This window comes from Heterodontus francisci, chromosome 9 (genome assembly GCF_036365525.1).
Source record: "Heterodontus francisci isolate sHetFra1 chromosome 9, sHetFra1.hap1, whole genome shotgun sequence".
NCBI lineage: Eukaryota > Metazoa > Chordata > Chondrichthyes > Heterodontiformes > Heterodontidae > Heterodontus > Heterodontus francisci.
Window position 1 is genome coordinate 67,097,733 of NC_090379.1, and position 18,852 is coordinate 67,116,584.

General features: G+C 43.1%; 1 long non-coding RNA gene across 1 annotated transcript in view; it reads left to right on the plus strand.

Annotated features, from left to right (window-relative positions):
* The first annotated feature begins 10,159 nt into the window (after positions 1–10,159).
* Positions 10,160–18,852, plus strand: part of LOC137373485 (uncharacterized) — a 76,518-nt gene continuing 67,825 nt past the window's right edge. The window contains exon 1 of the long non-coding RNA XR_010975636.1: positions 10,160–10,262. This is a non-coding gene — a long non-coding RNA (uncharacterized lncRNA). The remainder of the gene's footprint in view (positions 10,263–18,852) is intronic.

Below are 18,852 nucleotides of genomic sequence, written 5' to 3' on the forward strand. Positions count from 1 at the left end.
ACACTAGCCTAGGCCTCTAGATTGCTAGCTCAGTGATATTACCACTACCAATTGGCAGCACGTGTCTAGTGATGTGCCACAAAGATCTGTGTTGGGGTTTCAACAAGTCAATATATTTAGCAATAACGTCAATGCTGCTCCAGAAAGGCACATATTCAAATTTGCCGATGACACAAAGGCAGGCGGCATTGTAAGCAGTGTAGGTGGAGGCATAAAATTACAACAGCTTATTTGTGAGGTAATGGAATTTCCCTACAAAATAATAATGCATCAACCATATCTGCTTCACCTCAACCTACTGCATTGCAGATTTCACAGTTGTTGGATTTTATAAATTGGAAATAATTAGCATTAAACTTTTAAAAGCAGATATCTGGATAAATAGATTTGTACACTCTAGCTTGCTGTACACAGAGTCATAATACTCATTTACAGTATAGAAGGAGGCTATTCGGCCCATCGAGTGCATGCCAGCTCTCTATGGAGCAATCCTTTCAGTCCCACTGCTCCACTCGATCCCCACAGCTATACAAGTTTACTTCCTTCAAGTGCCCATCCAATTTTGTTTTGAAATCATTGATTGTCTCTGCTTTCACCACCCTTGTGGGCAGCAGAAAAAATATTCTTCCTCACATTTCCCCTGCATCTCTTGCCCAAAACCTTCAATCTATGTCCCTTAGTCCTTGTACTAGTTAATGGGAACAGTGTTTCCTTGTTTAACTTATCTGAGCCTGTCATAATCTGGTATACCTCTGTCAAATCTCCCCTCAAACTCCTTTGCTCTGAGGAGAACAAACTCAGCTTTTCCAATCTAACCTTGTAACTAAAATTCCCCATTCTTGGAACCATTCTGGTAAATCTTTGCACCCTGTCAAAGATCTATCCTAAAATGTGGTGACCAGAACTGGATGCAATACTCTTGTTGGGGCCTAACCAGAGCTTTATAAAGGCTCAGCATAGCTTCACTGCTTTTGTACTCAGTTCCTCTATTAATGAAGCTCAAGATCCAATATGCTTTGCTGACCAGTCACTCAATATGGTCTGCCACCTTCAAAGATCGATACACATGCACGCGCAGGTCTCTCTGTTCCTGCACACTCTTTAGAACTGTGCCATTAAGTCTATATTGCCTTACCCTATCCCTTCTGCCAAAATACATGATCTCACACTTGTCTGTATTAAATTCCATCTGCCACTTGTCTCCCATTCTGCTAGCCTATCTATGTCCTATTGCAGGCGGTTTGTATCATCCTCACTGTTTGCAACTCCTCCAAGTTTGGTATCAACAGCATATTTTGAAATTCTACTCTGTATTCAAAGATCCAAGTCATTTTTATATAGCACAAAAAGCATTGATCCTTGGGGAACACCACTATCTACAATCCTCTAGTCTGAAAAACAAACATTTACCCCACCTTGCTGTTTTCTGTCCTTGAAACAATTTTTTATCCAGTTGGTCACTGGCCTTCCTATTCCATGAACCTCAATTTTGTTAATCAGCCTTTTATGTGGTACTTTGTCAAATGCTTTCTTCAAATCCATATACACAGCATCCACCGCATTCCCTTCATCAATCTTCTCTGTTACTTCTGCAATGAAAAACTTTTTTTATGTTGCCTGATGCAACATAAATGAGATGCGTGGAGTTCAGATTGTTTGAAGATCTCAAAACAGGTTTATTAAACAGTTAACTAATATATAGAGCATAGAACTACTTATTTACAGGGCTTGTCTCTTGGTGTTTCAGTAGCAGAGTGAAGCTGGCATGTAGTCACATGACTACATCCTGGTACTTGGTTCATTAGCATACTAAGATCTTAAAGGTGCATAACTCTTAAAGGCAATTACACAACTTCATCAAAAAATTCAATTGGATTAATCAAGTATGATCTGCCTTTTACAAATCCTTGCGGGGTATTCTTAATTAACTCAAACCTCTTCAAGTGCCTGTTGATTCTTTTCCCCTGATTATTTTTTCTAAAGCCTTACCACCACTAATTAGTGTTGTTAAACTAACTAGCCTGTAGTTGCTAGGGCTTGTCTTTACACCCTTTCTTGAATAAAGATGTCACATTTGCCACTCTCCAGTCCTCCGGCATCTCCCCGTATCCAAAGAAGATTGGAAGATTGAGGCCAGTGCTTCCGTTATCTCCACCCCTACTTCTGTTAGCAACTTGGGATGCAAGCCAATGGACCAGGTGACTAATTGACCCTAAGCATAGCTAGCCTTTCCAGTACCTCCTCCCTCTCAATTTTTATCCTATCCATTGCCTCTACACTCTCCGCTTCTACTGATATTTTATCAGATTCCTCTTCCTTAGTAAACACCGATACAAAATGTTCATTAGTATTCTAGCCTTGCCTGTGTGTCTAAGCATATATTACCTTCTTTGTCCCGAATAGGCCACATTCCACCTCTTACTACCAGCTTACTATTTACATGTCGGTAGAAGATTTTTGGGCTCCCTTTTATGTTGACTGTCATTCTATTCTCATTCTCCCTTTGCCAGTCTTATTTTCCTCTTCACCTCCCCTCTGAACTTATTGCATTTGGCCTAGTTTCCACTTGAAAAATTCACCTGGCATGCATCATATACCCTCTTTTTCTGTTTCATCATAATCTCTGTCTTCCTCGTCATCCAAGGAGCCCTGTTTTTGGTTCCCCTACCTTGCTTCCTTGTTGGAATGTACCTAGCATGTACCTGAAGCCTTTCTTCCTTAAAGATAACCCATTGTTACAGCTTTTCCCATCAGTCTTTGGTTCCATTTTATCCTTCTCATCACATTGAAACTAGCCCTCTTCCAATCTAGCCATTGCACCTTATATCATTCCTTCCTTTTCTGCTTTACAAGTCTCAAGCTTATGATATGATGATCACTCTTACCTAGGTTCTCCCCCACAGCCACTTAGTCACATGTGACCTCTGATGTCATTATATGCAAATAAAGGCTTTGGCTTTTGCCATTTTTATGTACCACATGGAACATGACGTCAGAAGTGAGTCAGTGGGATTTGTGAGGATTTTGACAGCCTTTGGATTAAGGCATGGCAGCTGTAAGGCAGCCAACAGATGTGCAAAACATCATGATATAACTATGCTCCATGAAGTTACAGCAAGGAAGGTTTTAGTGCAATTTTGATCAGACGTTTGACCTGCTAAGAAGCCCTCCCTGGCCCACATGTGTATTTTGCATGAGAACCAATTCATAGCTTCCGTCTGAAACTTTGCTCAGGACATCGGCACTGGGTAAGTGATTATGGCTTTGAATTTTCCAGTACCTGCTGCAATGGAAATGAAGGGAGATTTGAGAGAGAATTGGCAATTCTTCCAGTCTCAGTGGCAGAATCATGAGATTGCCACAGAGTTGGACAAGAAACTGGAACAGATAAGAGTAGCAACTCAGTTACTTGTGGTGGGTAAGGTGTGTTACAAGCTGTATTGCACCTTAGATCTCACTGAAAAGAAGAAAACAAGACCCATGAGATTTTGGAGGCCTTGAAGACCCACTTTTAACCCTCTGCTAACACTGGAGGCCCGAAGTCACCTATTCCTCTAAAGCTTATTATACTGACCGCATGTCATGTCTCAAATTACTCATACACTGTATCTCAAAATGTTATATTACAAAATAAATTTGCATTTGAATGAGTCAATCTGACCTGCTTCCACCATTTTCCTAGGGCATTTCTTCCATACACTGACCAATTGCTCATTCAAATATTGTTACAGCAGATTAGCTTTGAATCTACTGCCATAAAATGAATGTTCGGAGATCAGGGCTACCCTTAGCTACCTCACCTTCATTGGCATCCACACAGTAGCAATGCAATGAGGCCCACAGTCAGTGTACAGCACACGGCATGTTTCAGTATCAAGAGTGCCCTATGGACTAAGTTCAGCACCTAGCGCGTTCCAGAAGAATCTCTCTTTAGCCTTGTCAGACGTCAAGGGGACACTCAACATTCTTAATGACGCCATCGTCCACAGAAGGGACAAAGCAGAACACGATCAGCAGTCATCCGCGGTACTCAACTCACACAACAAAGACAAATGCACATTCGCGGCATCCGAGATTGACTTTCTTGGGTACAAAGTGACAGCAGCTGGAGTAAAACCTACATTTAAAAACATCAAACTTATTCATGCACTTCTGACCCAGTTAAATGTGAAAGAGTTGGCATTGTTCCTCAGCACTGCCAACTTTTATCACAAATCTGTGCCCCAATACATGGAGATCATGGAGCCTCATCGAAAGCTACTGCACATAGATACACAATGGGAATGGACAATCACAGAGCAAACAGAATTTGACACATTAAAGGTGGATTTAGCATCTCCGCCAATCCTCACACATTTCAACCCACACGTGGAAATGTACATTCCAACAGACGCATCAGGAAATGCAATGGAAACTGTACTCTCACCATACACTGCAGGAAGGGAACGTCTGATCACGTAGCATCACACCCGGTGTCAGAAACTGAACGCAAATACTCCACTGGAAAGCAGGAAGCATGAGCCTGCATCTACACTTGTGAACATTGCACATTATCTCTATGCTAGGAAGTTCACCCTCCATGCCAATCACCATGCAGTAACCACATTTTAGCCACATCAGGATCTGGTCATCAATCTCTACGCAACTACCAATGGTCTGATCGTCTTCATCAGTATAACTTTGAGGTCGAATATCTCACAGGTTCACGCAACCGAGTATCTGCCATGCTTAGCCGCACTACTATTGCAGACAGCGATAGCGAACTGACTTGCGACATCGAAGACTGCGTAGTCGCAGTGATTTCGCATGCGACCATGAATCTTGTGACGTAAGAGGAGTTGAAGGCAGAGTTGGCGGCAGACAGCATACTGCAGAAAGTCAGCGAGTACCTAAAAACCAACCGGCCTCGTGAAGTAGAGGAAGAACTGGTCCCATACTACAGAGTATGCAATGAGCTCGCATTGTTTGATGACAACCGTATTGTACATGGAACTCGAGCTGTTATCCCAAAAGCACAACAGAAACAGGTATTGCATCTTGCCCATGAAGGACATCCAGGTGTCGTTAAGCTGAAACAATGATCCCATGGAGCAGTCTGGTGGCCAGCAATAGATTGCCACATAAAAGAGTATTACAGATAAAAATAAGTGATGGAGGCCCTTCCCTGACCACCACCACACCCACACCCCCCCCACCCCCCTGCCAAATGGTCATTTCAGGCAATGAAATGACCATCAATTACTTAATCAAATACCTGAACTTTCCACCCCAACCTTCGATCTTTTTCCCTCCAACCCCTTCCCACCATCCCCACATCCAGTAAAAATTGACTTCCCAGCTCCTCCACCCCTCCCACCCTGAAAGTTTTATTCCTCCCCCCTCCCCACCAGGTTCTTGCCCGGAACGCCATACAGCCCGATATTGCCAGAGGCAGAGAGGCCTCGTGGTGGGCCCGTCCCCGCCGCTCGGCAACGGAAGCCCAATTTAAATATTTAAATTGATGTAAATGAATGAATTAATTACTGTTACGCTCCCATCCTTGATCCTGGTGCAATCTTTGCAATCTCATTTCGTCTCATTCCCATTGTTGGTCATGTCTTCTGTTGCCTAGGCCCTAAGCTCTGGAATACCCTCCCTGAACCTCTGTTTAGCAGTGGATGGACACTTGGTCAACTGTGGAGGCTGCTCAGTAATACCTGGTGGCCTTGTTGCGAGCTTAGTGGGGGCCCTCCTGATCGCACACCCTGTGCCCCATGCAGCACTGAAACACTCCCCCACCCTATCGTTCAGCCCCACCCCGCTACCCTTGCCGAGGCCTGGCCGATTGTTGCCGGCTGTATCGTTCAGATTTTTTTTTATCCTCACAGTCAAATGTATTTTCCTTCCTGAATCTTATGGAAATGATGATGTTGTTAGTGTGAGTGAGAGCAAAGGGCCACATTTTACCTAAATGCCTCCTATTCCCACAGACAGTTGTGGTATAAAGGTTTCCTTTACACAAACAAGTCTAATTTCACAATCCGGAATCATAAATAAATGTTTTGAATGGATGCTTATCAAACCTTTCTTTGAAAAAAAGAACTTCACAGCTGACCTTTCTACAATTTGTCATTTTTATTGCGCCAAATTTAAGCAACTATCAGCTCAAAGCATGTCAGAATTATTTAAGAGGTATAACCGAATGCCCAAACTGAATCCTGAAATACATTTTGCACACCTTTGGCAAGATTTTCTTTTATTTAGAGCCTCGCCAGGAGTACAAAATATTACTGAGATCAAAGTTTTCAATTCCCTTCATGGAAAACAATAAAATATCTCTAAATGACTAATGTTTATGTGTTCCAGATCTATAGGGATCTGTGAAGATGTATGACTGGAGAGTACTCAAAAAATTGTGTTTGCTGTGAACTTGTCAATGGGTTTACTATGGATATTTCAATGGATAACTGCTTCTGTTTACATGCAAATGTAACAACAACAATTTATATTTTTATTTTTTAATGTGATAAAATGTCCTAAAGCACTTCACAGGAGCATTATAAACCAAAATATGACACTGAGCCATATCAGGAGATATTGGCTGGAATTTAACATGGAAGCAGTGGCCCTGCCCCCTCCCCCACCCCCCTGGCTGAAAGGCTGGGGGCGAATCCACCTCCACCAGGCCTGGAAGCAGCAACACTGCTATTTTGCATGGCTCAGGCACTTAAGTGCATGCAGTCATTTCTTCCGACCCTCTAAGGCAGGATGTTCTGCCTCCGAGCTGCCAGTCAATCAGAGAGCTGGCAGCTCTTCAGTCCCAGCAGCATCACTGGGAGCAGTGGCCACTGCTGGGACTGTACCCAGCGAGAGGAGCCATGATGGATGCCAGCCTCAGAAAAGTTAAGTAGGGTCGAGCCTCGCTGGGGACAATCGGCCAGGCCCCGGTGAGGTGGGATGGGGTAGGGGGTGGTGATGAATGATAGGGTGGGGGAAGTGTTTCAGTGGGGGTGGTCCATGTTTCTGGGAGCTCCCCCCATGGGACACAGGGTGCACAATAAGGAGGCCTCCACCCCACCCTCCCACCCCACAGGCCGCAACGAGGCCCGCCAGATATTACTGAGCGGCTTCCTCAAGTGACAAAGTGCCCCTCCGCCACTAGTAAGATACTAGCAGAGGTGGGAGGAGGCCCTTAAGTGGCCATTAATTGGTCACTTAAAGGCTCCAATTGGCCTAAGGATAGGCAAGCCTCCTGCCACATCCCCCAACACTGGTACGATAGCAGCAGGGGTGAGTAGGCAACTGGCAGGGCATCCGACCATCCTACACCATTTTACACTCACCCCCCCATTTCCTAGCCTGCTCCTGGGCAGCCAGTGGGTGTGGGGGGGGGGGGGGGTATAAAATTCTGGCCATTAGGTCACACGATTAAAGTTTGGCCAAAGAGGTAAGTTTTAAGGAGTGTCTTAAAGGAGGAAAGAGAGGTAGAGAAGACAGAGGTTTAGGGAGGGTATTCCAGAGCTCAGGGCCTAGGTAACTGAAGATGCGGCCACCAATGGGAGTGGGACTAGGTGAGTTGCTCTTGCAGAGAGTCAGCATGGACATAATGGATCTAACTGTAACCCTCCTATGATTAAAATTAGGGATGCTCAAGAGGCCAGAGTTAGAGGAGCACAGATAAATTGGAGGATTATGGGGCTGGAGATGATTACAGAGATAGGGAGGGGCAAGGCCATGAAGGGATTTGAAAACAAGGATGGTAATTTTAACTGGACGTTAATGTAGGTTAGTGAGCACAGAAAGTATAGGGGAATGGGATTTGGTGCGAGTTAAGATATGGGCAGCGGAGTTTTGGATAACCTCAAATTTGCAGAGGGTAGATTGTGGGAGACCAGCCAGGACTGCATTGGAATAGTCAAATCTAGAGGTAACAAAGGCATGAATGAGAGTTTCAGCAGCAGATGAGCTGAGACAGGACCGAAGTCAGGCAATGTTACAGAGGTGGAAATAGGCAGTCTTAAGTGATGGCGTATATCATCACTTAAATTTGGATCTTAGCTCCATGTGACACTCTTACATCAAAACAAGATGAGATTAAAATATCAATCAAAATGCTTCAGTCGTGACTTGCATTGGTGAACTAATCCAGAGAGTGAGGCTGAAGGATGATGTTGGACACGCATGTCGTTCTAATCAAAGACAAGCAGGAAACAAGATACAATGTTCAAATTGCTATTTAATGCAGAAAAAAAGCAGAATTTCAAAAGCAACCATATAATAAAATGTGTTATATGAAAAGAAATGAAATGGCAAGTGTTGCTGAAGCAAGTGTTAGTAAATGAGAATGAGTGGGGAGAGATTCCTTGTCTGGTCTCTGTTGCTTTAAAAAAAGACTGAAAGTGATGCCGAGCAGAAAGCCTGAACTTTGGTTAGTTGTGGTCTATATTTTAAACTTGTGACTTGCAGTAACTATTGTTTTTGTATAATTTGTTAAACTGTACGCCTGTGTTGACCACAGAAAGAAGGCATGAAGGAAAGACATATTTATCAAGTGCTTTATCAGATCTCTCAATAACATTTCAACGACACTCACATAGAATGAATCACTTTGAATTGCACTGATTATTATGTTAGCAATAGAATATGTTTAGAAAAACACTGATTCACATGCATGTTACATTTATCTATTATCAGTACAGACTGCCATTTTGTACATTTTCTACCATTTGAGAATGAATGACTCCAGTTTTCTAGCTGCAGTAAGAGACCTTGAATTAGTCTTCCCCAAGTGGGGCTATGGGTCATGATTAAAGGCAACATTTCAGCAAATGTCCTTTGACTGAACTTTTTCCACATCAAATAGACCAGTATTTTAATCGAATGTTTTAATCTCTGTTCACAGCACAGTTAGATGCTCCTATGTTTCCACAGGAATGTCACTGACTGCAAGCTTTTAAGAATGCCCAAGGGCACAAGCCTCTTGGTTTAATTGACAAAGCTCATTAAACTCTTTGAAGATTAAAGGATTATGGGACCATTTTGCAGAAATATAAATTTTTTTCATTAAAAGTGCACTGTAAATGAACTGTTCAATGTAGTACATGCAATAAGGATCTGACAAAGTTTCAGTATCTTTTTAATTCAGAATTGAACATATTTTGAAGTCTGCACATTAAGCATTAGGATTCATACATTGCAGGTTCATGTCACGTTCTCACATCAGACCACTGAAGATGATTTCAAACGAGCAAATTAATTCAACATTGCTGTTGGCCAAGAATACTATCCATTACATTCCATTCTTGAACCTATCCCCTTTCATCCATGAAATTAGAAGCCTCACTCCTATTTTCCTTCCTCCTCCCACCTCATACATTTCAAGAGAATTTAGGAATGTGGGTGAATGATTTATGCTGTGAGATATTGAATTTTGAAAAATATGTGCTTTAGAAATGATTTTAGCCTCTGAACCTTTAAGAATATTTGTATTGATCATCTTTGAAAAGGATGCTACATTTCTAGTTAGAATTTTGATATTCTTGTAGCATTTGAGAAGCACAGAACCAATTTTTGTTTATTTATCAGTGAAAAATAAACTTTAATTCCTGAAAATAATGGGAAAGCATTCAGCACAGAAGTGATAACATCAAAAAATTAGCTTTCGAAAATAGAATTAAATTTAAATATACATTGCTATTGATATTCTGAATGTTAGAGTACAGCTGACAGGTCATAGCAACCAATCATGAAATTACCCTTCAATATATGTTTGCAATACTGATTTGGCATCTGCAGAATATGACAATACAAAAGCACATTAAGTTCATGCTGCTTGCAGCAAAGCGAATGGATTACAGCTGTGTTACCTTATTATTAGTATAAATTAGTAATGGAAACTAGATTTCTAATGCACTGTATAACACTTATACCATAACTAGAGGCTAAATGTGAATCCTGTGTCATGCTATCCTACTTACAGCACATGAAACAGTGCATGCTTTGGTATGGAAGGAATTCTTATGGAAGTTAATCTTATTGCAACAGGCAGGATCTTCACCCCCTCCCACCCCCATCCCAACCAACTGCTGACTTTGATTCAGTCACTTGCCAGGGATTTATAATCACAGCAATCCAACAGTTGGATGCATGAAGAGGATATTTAAAAACAGCAGCAGGTGTAAGACCTGATGTTAGAAAGGAGAGGCAACCGTCAAATGTCACAATACCAGTTTATATAATTCAGCAGGGAGAAAATGGATTCATCAATACCAACCAACAAAGTGGTAAGAAGTTTGGTGGATAAAAGTTTTATAATGTTGAATTTTTGTATGGAAGTTTAAGAGAAGGCTGTGTTACTCGTAAAGTGGCACATATATAAGTATATGTTATGTATGTCATTACTACTAAGGATTTCATGATTGTTGCCAATTGTTCCAATTGCAGAATAAGGCACAGAAACAGCTTATTTATAGTATAATCTGTGTCGAATGCAAAACATTAAGATTTTCAAGATTGATTATGTTGTCCAGGCAAATTCTGTGTCAAGAATGCCTAGCTTCCAGCGCAAATGTGACTAACTGCAGAATCAGCTGAATTTCCACCATTTTCTGGGTCCAATTCATCTCCATAATTATTTATAGTTTAGCTTTAGCATTCAGCAGAAAATAAGCCTAATGGATGACCTACAAAATCAGTCTTCCAATAAAACATAAAGTGATGTGGTCACCTGAGCGTAGGTCGCCGTATAGGTGGTGAATGTTAGGCAGTGGGGGTGGGGAAAAGAGACAAAAATTCTCAGAACATTTTGACCTTGATACAGGTTTTGCTGACTCTTAAGTGGCAGAATAGAGAAAAAGTGCCAGGAAAAATGGAATCTTATCAGAAGATATGAGATTTCATAGAATTACATAGAATATACAGCACAGAAATAGACCATTTAGCCCAACTAGTCTGTGCTGGTGTTTATACTCCACACAAGTCCCCTCCCATTCCATCAACTTTACCTCAGCATTTCTATTCCCTTTTCTCTCATATACTCATCTACTTTCCTTTTGAAAGCATCTAAGCTATTTGTCTCGAGTACTTCTTGTGATAGTGAGTTCCACATTCTAACGCTCTCTGAGTAAATATATTTCACCTTATTTTCCTATTGGATTCATTAGTAACTATTCTGTATTGATGGCATGAAAGAGAAAATGCTGAAATGCTCAGCAGGTCTGATAGCATCTGTGGAGAGAGAAAAAGTTAATATTTCACGTTGATGACCTTTCATTTCATTTCAGAATTCCAGCATCCACAGTATTTTGCTATTGTATTTATGGTCCCTAATTTTGGATTCTCCCATGAATGGAAACATTCTGTCCACATCTACCCTGTCCAACACATTCATAATTATTAAAGAAAAAAGGCACAACCTGTTCAATCTTTCATGATAGCTATAACCTCTCAGTTCTAATACTATATTGGAAATCAATTTCATAATTTCTCCAAAGTTTTTTTTTTATATATAGTGTGGAGATCAGAACTGTTCACAGTACTTTAGTTGCAACTGGACCTGTATAGGTTCATATACAAGTTTAGCATAACTTCACTACTTTTGAATTTTATACCCCTCGAAATAAATCCCAATGCTTTGTTGACATTTTGGATTACTTTACTGACCTCTGATGCTGCTTTTAACGATTTGTTCACCTGTATCCCTGGATCTCTTTTCTCTTCTACCTGTTCAGTTTCTTATTTTCTAACATGTAAATGATGTTTCTATTTTTCCTACCAAAGTGCATCACCACACATTTATCTATGTTTTCATTTGTCAATTAACTGCCCAGTCTGCACGCTTTCTAATGTCTTCTTATATTATGTTACATTCTTCCTTAGTATTAGCAATACCCTCCAGTTTGGCATCATCTGCAAATTTTGATATTGAGTTACTTGTTCCAAAGTCCAAATCATTAATGTAAGTTATGAATAACAGTAGTCCCAGCACTGTTTCTTCCTCCAGTCTGAATAACTACTTTGTGCCTCGACTTTAATCAGGTTACTCACGGTGTATGGCTGGAAACCCTTATTAAAAATGCTTATTTTTGCTAATAAACCCATTTTTAGCAGAATTAATAAAACTTCTCCAGCTTACCACTCTTCAGCATATCATGGAATATTTTTTAATGGAAATGTAAAAAAGAACCAGTCACGTAAATTACCCTACCCGATAGCACCGGTTCATGGAGATTATTTGAGATTATGCAAATGAATTTTAGTGGAAACTTGAACCATAATCGAATCAGCACAATTTCAAATGTAGAGTGGGGACAATTTCCTGATTGCGCCCAAAGCAGAAACTCTATTCCAGGACTGTTCCTCATATTCAGGGCATTTCATCAATTTCACAAGAATCCCACATTTCCTAAGAGCTGAACTGTGACCTTATAAAGAAACTTCTATTTATATAGTGTCTTTGCTGATAAATTCATTGATTTAAGCACAACTTGCGCTTTCTTGATTCTCCATTGATAGTGTTGAAATAGCTAAGAAGGAAGTTGAAGTACCCTTAAGAGTGTTGGTAGACTCAACACACAGAGAGGTCGATTTACATTCATAAACTGTGCGGTGGGCAAACAAAGGTTTTAAAAATGAGTCCCAACCACTGATCAGCCAAGACTCGCTTGCTAGAGCCTAAATATTTTAATCAGGGTCTGATTAGAACTTCAACATGATTTTCGTGAAACAATGGGTGGAACATCTCCACACATCCCCCACCCATTAGTCCCTGGTATAGAGTGGCCTAACTAGCAGTCCTAAAAGGACTCATTGCATACACCTCTGCTCCTCCTGGCCTAGAAAAATACTCCAGCCTGCTGTTGCTTGCTGCGGGGTTCATTTGCCCCATGATCACCTCTATATATGAACATGCCACGTGCCAAATTCCTGACCAAAATAGCCTGTAAATCGGCCAGAAGAGGCTAACCGGCAGTTAACATTGGCAGACACTGGGGTAAGGATCCCCTTCACAAGTTAAGTGCATTGGATATTCATATTAAATAGAGTGCAGTTACAATGGGCAAATGAGTACCATAAATTAATGGAATACAGAATATCATAAATATTTGTGACTAAATTCTTTTCAGTATGGAATTTCCTGCACGGCTCTCAAAATTTGCCTTTCACCTACTGCCAGATTGAAATTTATTTTTATGAGCCTTTGATAAAATTCATAATAAATTTGCAGTGTGATTTATCAATTTTTACAGGACATCAGACTCCTGGCAAAACATTGCTGTGGCTGTCACATCCATCACATACATCTTTTTTCATGATTTTTGACACATCAGAAGTCTTTTACCATTAGTGTATAAAGCATCCTCATTGTGCACTTGCATTTGATGATAAGGGTACACAAGTATTTGGTGTCAGTATTGTTCCTGCATTAAGAAACTGGTTTTCTCAGTTTCAGGTGTAAACTAGCTTTTCTTACCCAATTGTTGCATGAATTTGTTGGATCGCTGAGGAATTATTTGGTATATAAGTGTCAAATGCAAATTAATGGAGTAGTTGACAGGCAATAGTGGGATACAAAAAGGAAAAAAAAAGCCTTTTTTCTTACCTTTAAGTATGCATCTTCAGTAAATTGCTGTATCGACAAAGAAGAAAGTAATAATTCTGATGGCCAACATTATTCTGTAAGATTGTAATCATTGAAGAATGGCACTTTTTCCCCCAAGATTTATTAGTTGTGCTTTCTTTGTATTTGGAGGAGTTTCCTCTGACAACAATTGCTAAATTGTACGTGTGTTTTTAAATACTTTACCTCAAAACAGTGATTTATTTTCAAGTTGTTTTGAACAAAAAGCATGCATGTCCTTGGCAGAAATACACAGCTATCACAAGAGCACAATGAGGAAGCTCATTCAACCCATCTTAGTTCATTCATCCAGGGAGGTCCCACCCTCCTCCACTCTAGCTGTATCTAGTTGTTACTACTACTGCTTTATATTGCTCCTTTAACAAAGTAAAACATCTCAGGACACTTCACAAGAGCATTATCAATCAAAATATGACACTAATCGACATCAGATGATATTAGGGCAGATAACCAAAAGCTTGGTCGAAGAAGTAGGTTTTAAGGATCCTCTTAAAGATGGAAAAAGAGATAGAGAGGCTGAGAAGTTTAGGGAGGGAATTCCAGAGCTTAAGGCCTGGGCAGCTGAAGGCATTGCCACCAATGGTGGAGTGATTAAAATTAGCGATGCTCAAGAGGCCAGAGTTAGATGAGCACAGATATGTTGGAGGGATGAGAATGTTAAAATCGATGCATTGCCCAACCGTGAGCCAATATATGTCAGTGAGCAGAGGGGTGATTGTTGAATGGGACTTGATGCATGTTAGGTTACGGGCAGCAGTTTTGGATGAGCTCAAGCTTATGGAGGGAGATGATGATTTTTGGCTTCACCACTCTTCCCAGAAGTCTATTCCAAGCATTGATCATTTGCTGTGTGAAGAAAACAAATTATGATATCAGTTCTAAAGTTACCTTTTACTAGTTTGAACCATTTTCCCTTTGTTCTAGTTTAATTTAATGATATATTCTGGATTAACCTGTTCCATATTATTTGCTATTCCATACACCTCTTTAAGGTTACTTCTCAAAAATCTCTTTATGGGCTAAACAGCCAAAAATTCTCCAGTCTTCCTCATAGCTCGGGCACCTGACAGTAGGAATCAGCCTCATGGCTCTTCTCTACACTAGTTCCAGTCACAATGGTATCCAGTCCACATTGTTGGATGTTAATTTTCTTTTGCACTAGTTTGGCTGATTTTGGGAAAATTGCGCTGAACAAACCAACACAACCTTAACGAAATGCCTGCCTATTGTGTTTAGTTCATGGAATAGATATGAATAGCCTGTCGTGAAGCTTCCACAACTTACTTATATGGGGTCAGATTTTGCAGAAAAATATAACATCTGAATGAAGCACAGTTATTAAAATGCAAATCAGCCAACAACTCGTGGCAAGGCAAAGACACCCCATGAGTTACAAATTGCCACAAGTTGCTGGACAAGTTGCACTGCTTCATCATTAGCTTGGCGGAAATGGCAACTTGCCCTTAACCTCCCTGCAATTTTCATGAAGTTGCTGCATTTGCACATTATTGGCCCAGTAAACTCACCACAGAAAGTTAAGTCTTGTAATTTACAGTGTAAGCATGCTTTAACAATATGATAATTGTCAATGACTACCAAACAACCTCTCTTACCCAGAAAGTGAAAAGTTACATCTGGAGTCTCATTTCTCCAGGTTGTGAACTGTTTCTGAAAGTTTTCAATATGTCAAATTTATTTTTTCTTATTTTTTGTCTTAGTTTTCCTTTCTGTCTCTCTTTTCTCTCTTTTAGTCCAATCTTTCTTTTCCTCTCTTTTTTTCTGTACCTGATTTGACATTGAATTCACCCACTCTAATTCACCCTCCTTTTCAGTCCTGCCTCTGTTTATTTCCCATCCTTTAAATCTCGTTGGCTAAGGAGATACACTGTTTGGGTTGCATTTTCTCAGCCTGTTGCAAGACCCAGTGGTGGCTCCGGATGAAAGTGACGTTGTCACATATCACGTGTGTGGCTAACCAACCACCATCATGTGGCAGCCGGCCAATTTGAATGCAGGAGGCACAGGGCCCATCCCATTGGAGGATGGGGTGGGCAACAAGACGCCAATGACGTTGTTAGCTGAGATGAACGAAGGTGCTGGCGCCATATTTAAAGTGCTGCAAACGCTGGTTGGACTGTTGTTTCACATAGTGAGTTTGCTGCTGCTTTGCCTTTGTGCTGCTGACCACTAGCGCACCCCCACCACCCCCCCCCCCAACCCCGCTCCCCCGACTGGAGTCCCTGTGCTGCTGACCCACTCTGGCTGGAGACCCTGTGCTGCTGACCCCTTCTGGCTGGAGTCCCTGTGATGCTGACACCCTCTGGCTTGAGTTCCTGAGGTGCTGACCCCCCCTGGCTGGAGTTCCTGTGATGCTGACCCCTTCTGGCTGGAGTTCCTGTGATGCTGATCCCCTCTGGCTGGAGTTCCTGTGCTGCTGATCCCTTCTGGCTGGAGTTTCTGTTCTGCTGACCCCCTCTGGCTGGAGTCCCTGAGCTGCAGACAACCCCGCCACCCCCTCCACTCCCCCAGCTGGAATCCCTGTGCTGCTGTCCTGATGATCCCCCCTGCTGGAGTCCTTTTGCTACTGTGCTACTGATCCCCCTCCTGGCTGGAGTCTTTGTGCTGCTGTCCTGCTGATCACCTCCCCTGGCTAGAGTCCCTGCACTGCTGACCCCACTCCTCACCCCGGCTGAAGTCCTTGTGCTGCCGTGCTACTGACCCTCACCCCTGGCTGGTGACCCTGTACTGTTGTGCTGCTGACCAAGGCCTCATAGGTTTAGGAGTTGACCAGGAGACAAGAGGGACCATGTCAGGTGGAAGACACTGGGTGACCCCATGGTTCAACGATGCCTCCCTGCAGGTTCTCCTCCAGGCTGTAAGGGAAAGGTGGGAACTTTTCCTCCCAAGGGACAGCTGGAAGAGACCCTCCTGCCTGACCAAGCAAGCCTGGTTGGAAATCACAGAGGAGGTCAGCAGCTGTGGGGTCAGCCTCCAAAACTGGGTCCAGTTACACAAGAGTGTCAATGGCCTCCTTCACTCCGCCAAGATGAGTATTCCATATTCATATCTTTCTTTTTGGTTCATGGGATGTGGGTGTCACTGGCTAGGCCAGCATTTATTACCCATCCCTAATTGCGCTTGAGAAGCTGATGGTGAGCTGCCTTCTTGAACTGCTGCAGTCCTCAGGGTGTAGGTACACCCACAGTGCTTTTAGGAACGGAGTTCCAGGATTTTGATCCAGCGACAGCGAAGGAATGGTGATATAGTTCCAAGTCAGGATGATGTGTGGGTTGGAGGGGAACTTGCCGATGGTGGTGTTCCCAAGCATCTGCTGCCCTTGTCCTTCTAGGTGGTAGAGGTCGTGGGTTTGCAAGGTGCTGTCTAAGGAGCCTTGGTGAGTTGCTACAGTCCATCTTTTAGATGGTACATACTGCTGCCACTGCATTGGTGGTGGAGAGAGTGAATGTTGAAATTGTAGCTGGGGTGTCAATCAAGTGGGCTGTTTTGTCCTGGATGGTGCCGAGCTTCTTGAATGTTGTTGGAGCTGGTGCATCACACTCCTGACTTGTGCCTTGTAGATGGTGGACAGACACTGGGGAGACAGGAACTGGGTTACTTGCTGCAGAATTTCCAGCTCTGACCTTCCTTTGGGACTTTGGGGCTTGCATGTGGCCACGTGGGAGGGAGAGTGACATGGTCAGGGAGAGGTTGGAAAGGAGATGGCAAAGGGCTGAGGCAACATCAGATCAAATCAGATTCATGGTGGCATCTCCAATTCCTAGTTTTGTCCCCACACGCCACTTGAGAGCGGATGCAAGGAGGAGGCATTCAGGAACAAAACGGCTACCGCCAGAACAAATATTCTGCTGGTCTCCATGGGAAGACTACCATTGTCCTGCTTTCTACTTGCAGGAGAAAATGGCTCACAACATGAGGGAAAGGGCGAAGACTGGAGGTGGGATCCTGGACATCCGAGAACTGACTACGGCAGAGGAGGCAGCCCTGGAACTACTGGGCTCCCAGGGCGGCCGATCCATAGCAGACAGAGAGACTGGAGAGTCCACCCAAGAGAGTAAGGAGACATCATGTTCATGTACCCACCAGTGCCTTTCCAGAGAACTAGATCACACATGCTTGGCCTGGGCAGATGATGCAGCAATACCCATAAATCTTTGCGTTTTCTCATTTCGGTTGTGGCACCTTGGAGGGAAGATCATCTGCTGGCACTGCTGGAATCCCATCATCCTCTGAGGACGAGGAGGAAGAATCCTCAGAGGGTGCACCACCACACTGTTCTCCTGCACCCACCAATGGCACAGATACTCTCATGTCGATGGGTACGTGCTCGGACTTAGATGCAGGGTCGCAAGTGGGTGTGAGCAAAACACACACATCCGAGGAGCTGACAGAGGCCATGTCAGGTGAGGCTGCTGATAGTTGGAGAACTGTGGGAGACCTAGCCCTTGCTGAGCCCTTGGCTGATGACAAGCCTCTGGTGTTGGCAGCACAAAACAAGCTGGAGTTGCAGAGACGAGTAAGGGAACATCTGGTGGAGCTGCCAGAGGCAATGCACAGTCATGTGCGGATGATGGAGGAGTCCATCCATGGTGTGAGTGCTGCCATATCTCAGGCACGTGAGCACATGGCTATCTCCATTGAGGGATTGGCAAGCCCAATGCAGCAGTGGCAAGGCGAGAGGGGGACGAGGCACCAGGAGTCTTCTCCAGGTCATCTGTCTCTGGTCAGCAGGGAAGTTCAAGTGAGCTTTGAAAGGGAGAAGAAGAGGCTGACCTCCAAATCTGGGGGCAACCCTCAGGGTGGTCTGAGTGTGGACAGTGGCTCCTCAGCCCTCCACCAATGAGTCCAGCTCCAGTAGCCGTGATGCCGAGTCGTGCACCTGTACAGGAAACCCTCAGCCAGCCAGGGCCCTCCAAAACTCAGGCAGCCAGGGGATGGCCGCACATGTCATCAGAGGCCTCAGGGCAGCACATTCAGCAGCCTGCCTCCGCTCAGCTGACTGAGCAGGGAGAGCACATTGTAGAAGCACATGGAAGCACCTGGGGTTCACAGGTGTGTGCAACTTGGTCTTGTTATTGGTTATTGTGAACATTTAAATAAATGGAGATCATTTTCATTGCTGAGAATCTCTCATACCTTCCCTGCTGCCCTGTCAGATGCTACTTCACACTTGCTCCCTCAATGGGCTGCCAGTGCTGGGCCAGGCTGCCTATGGT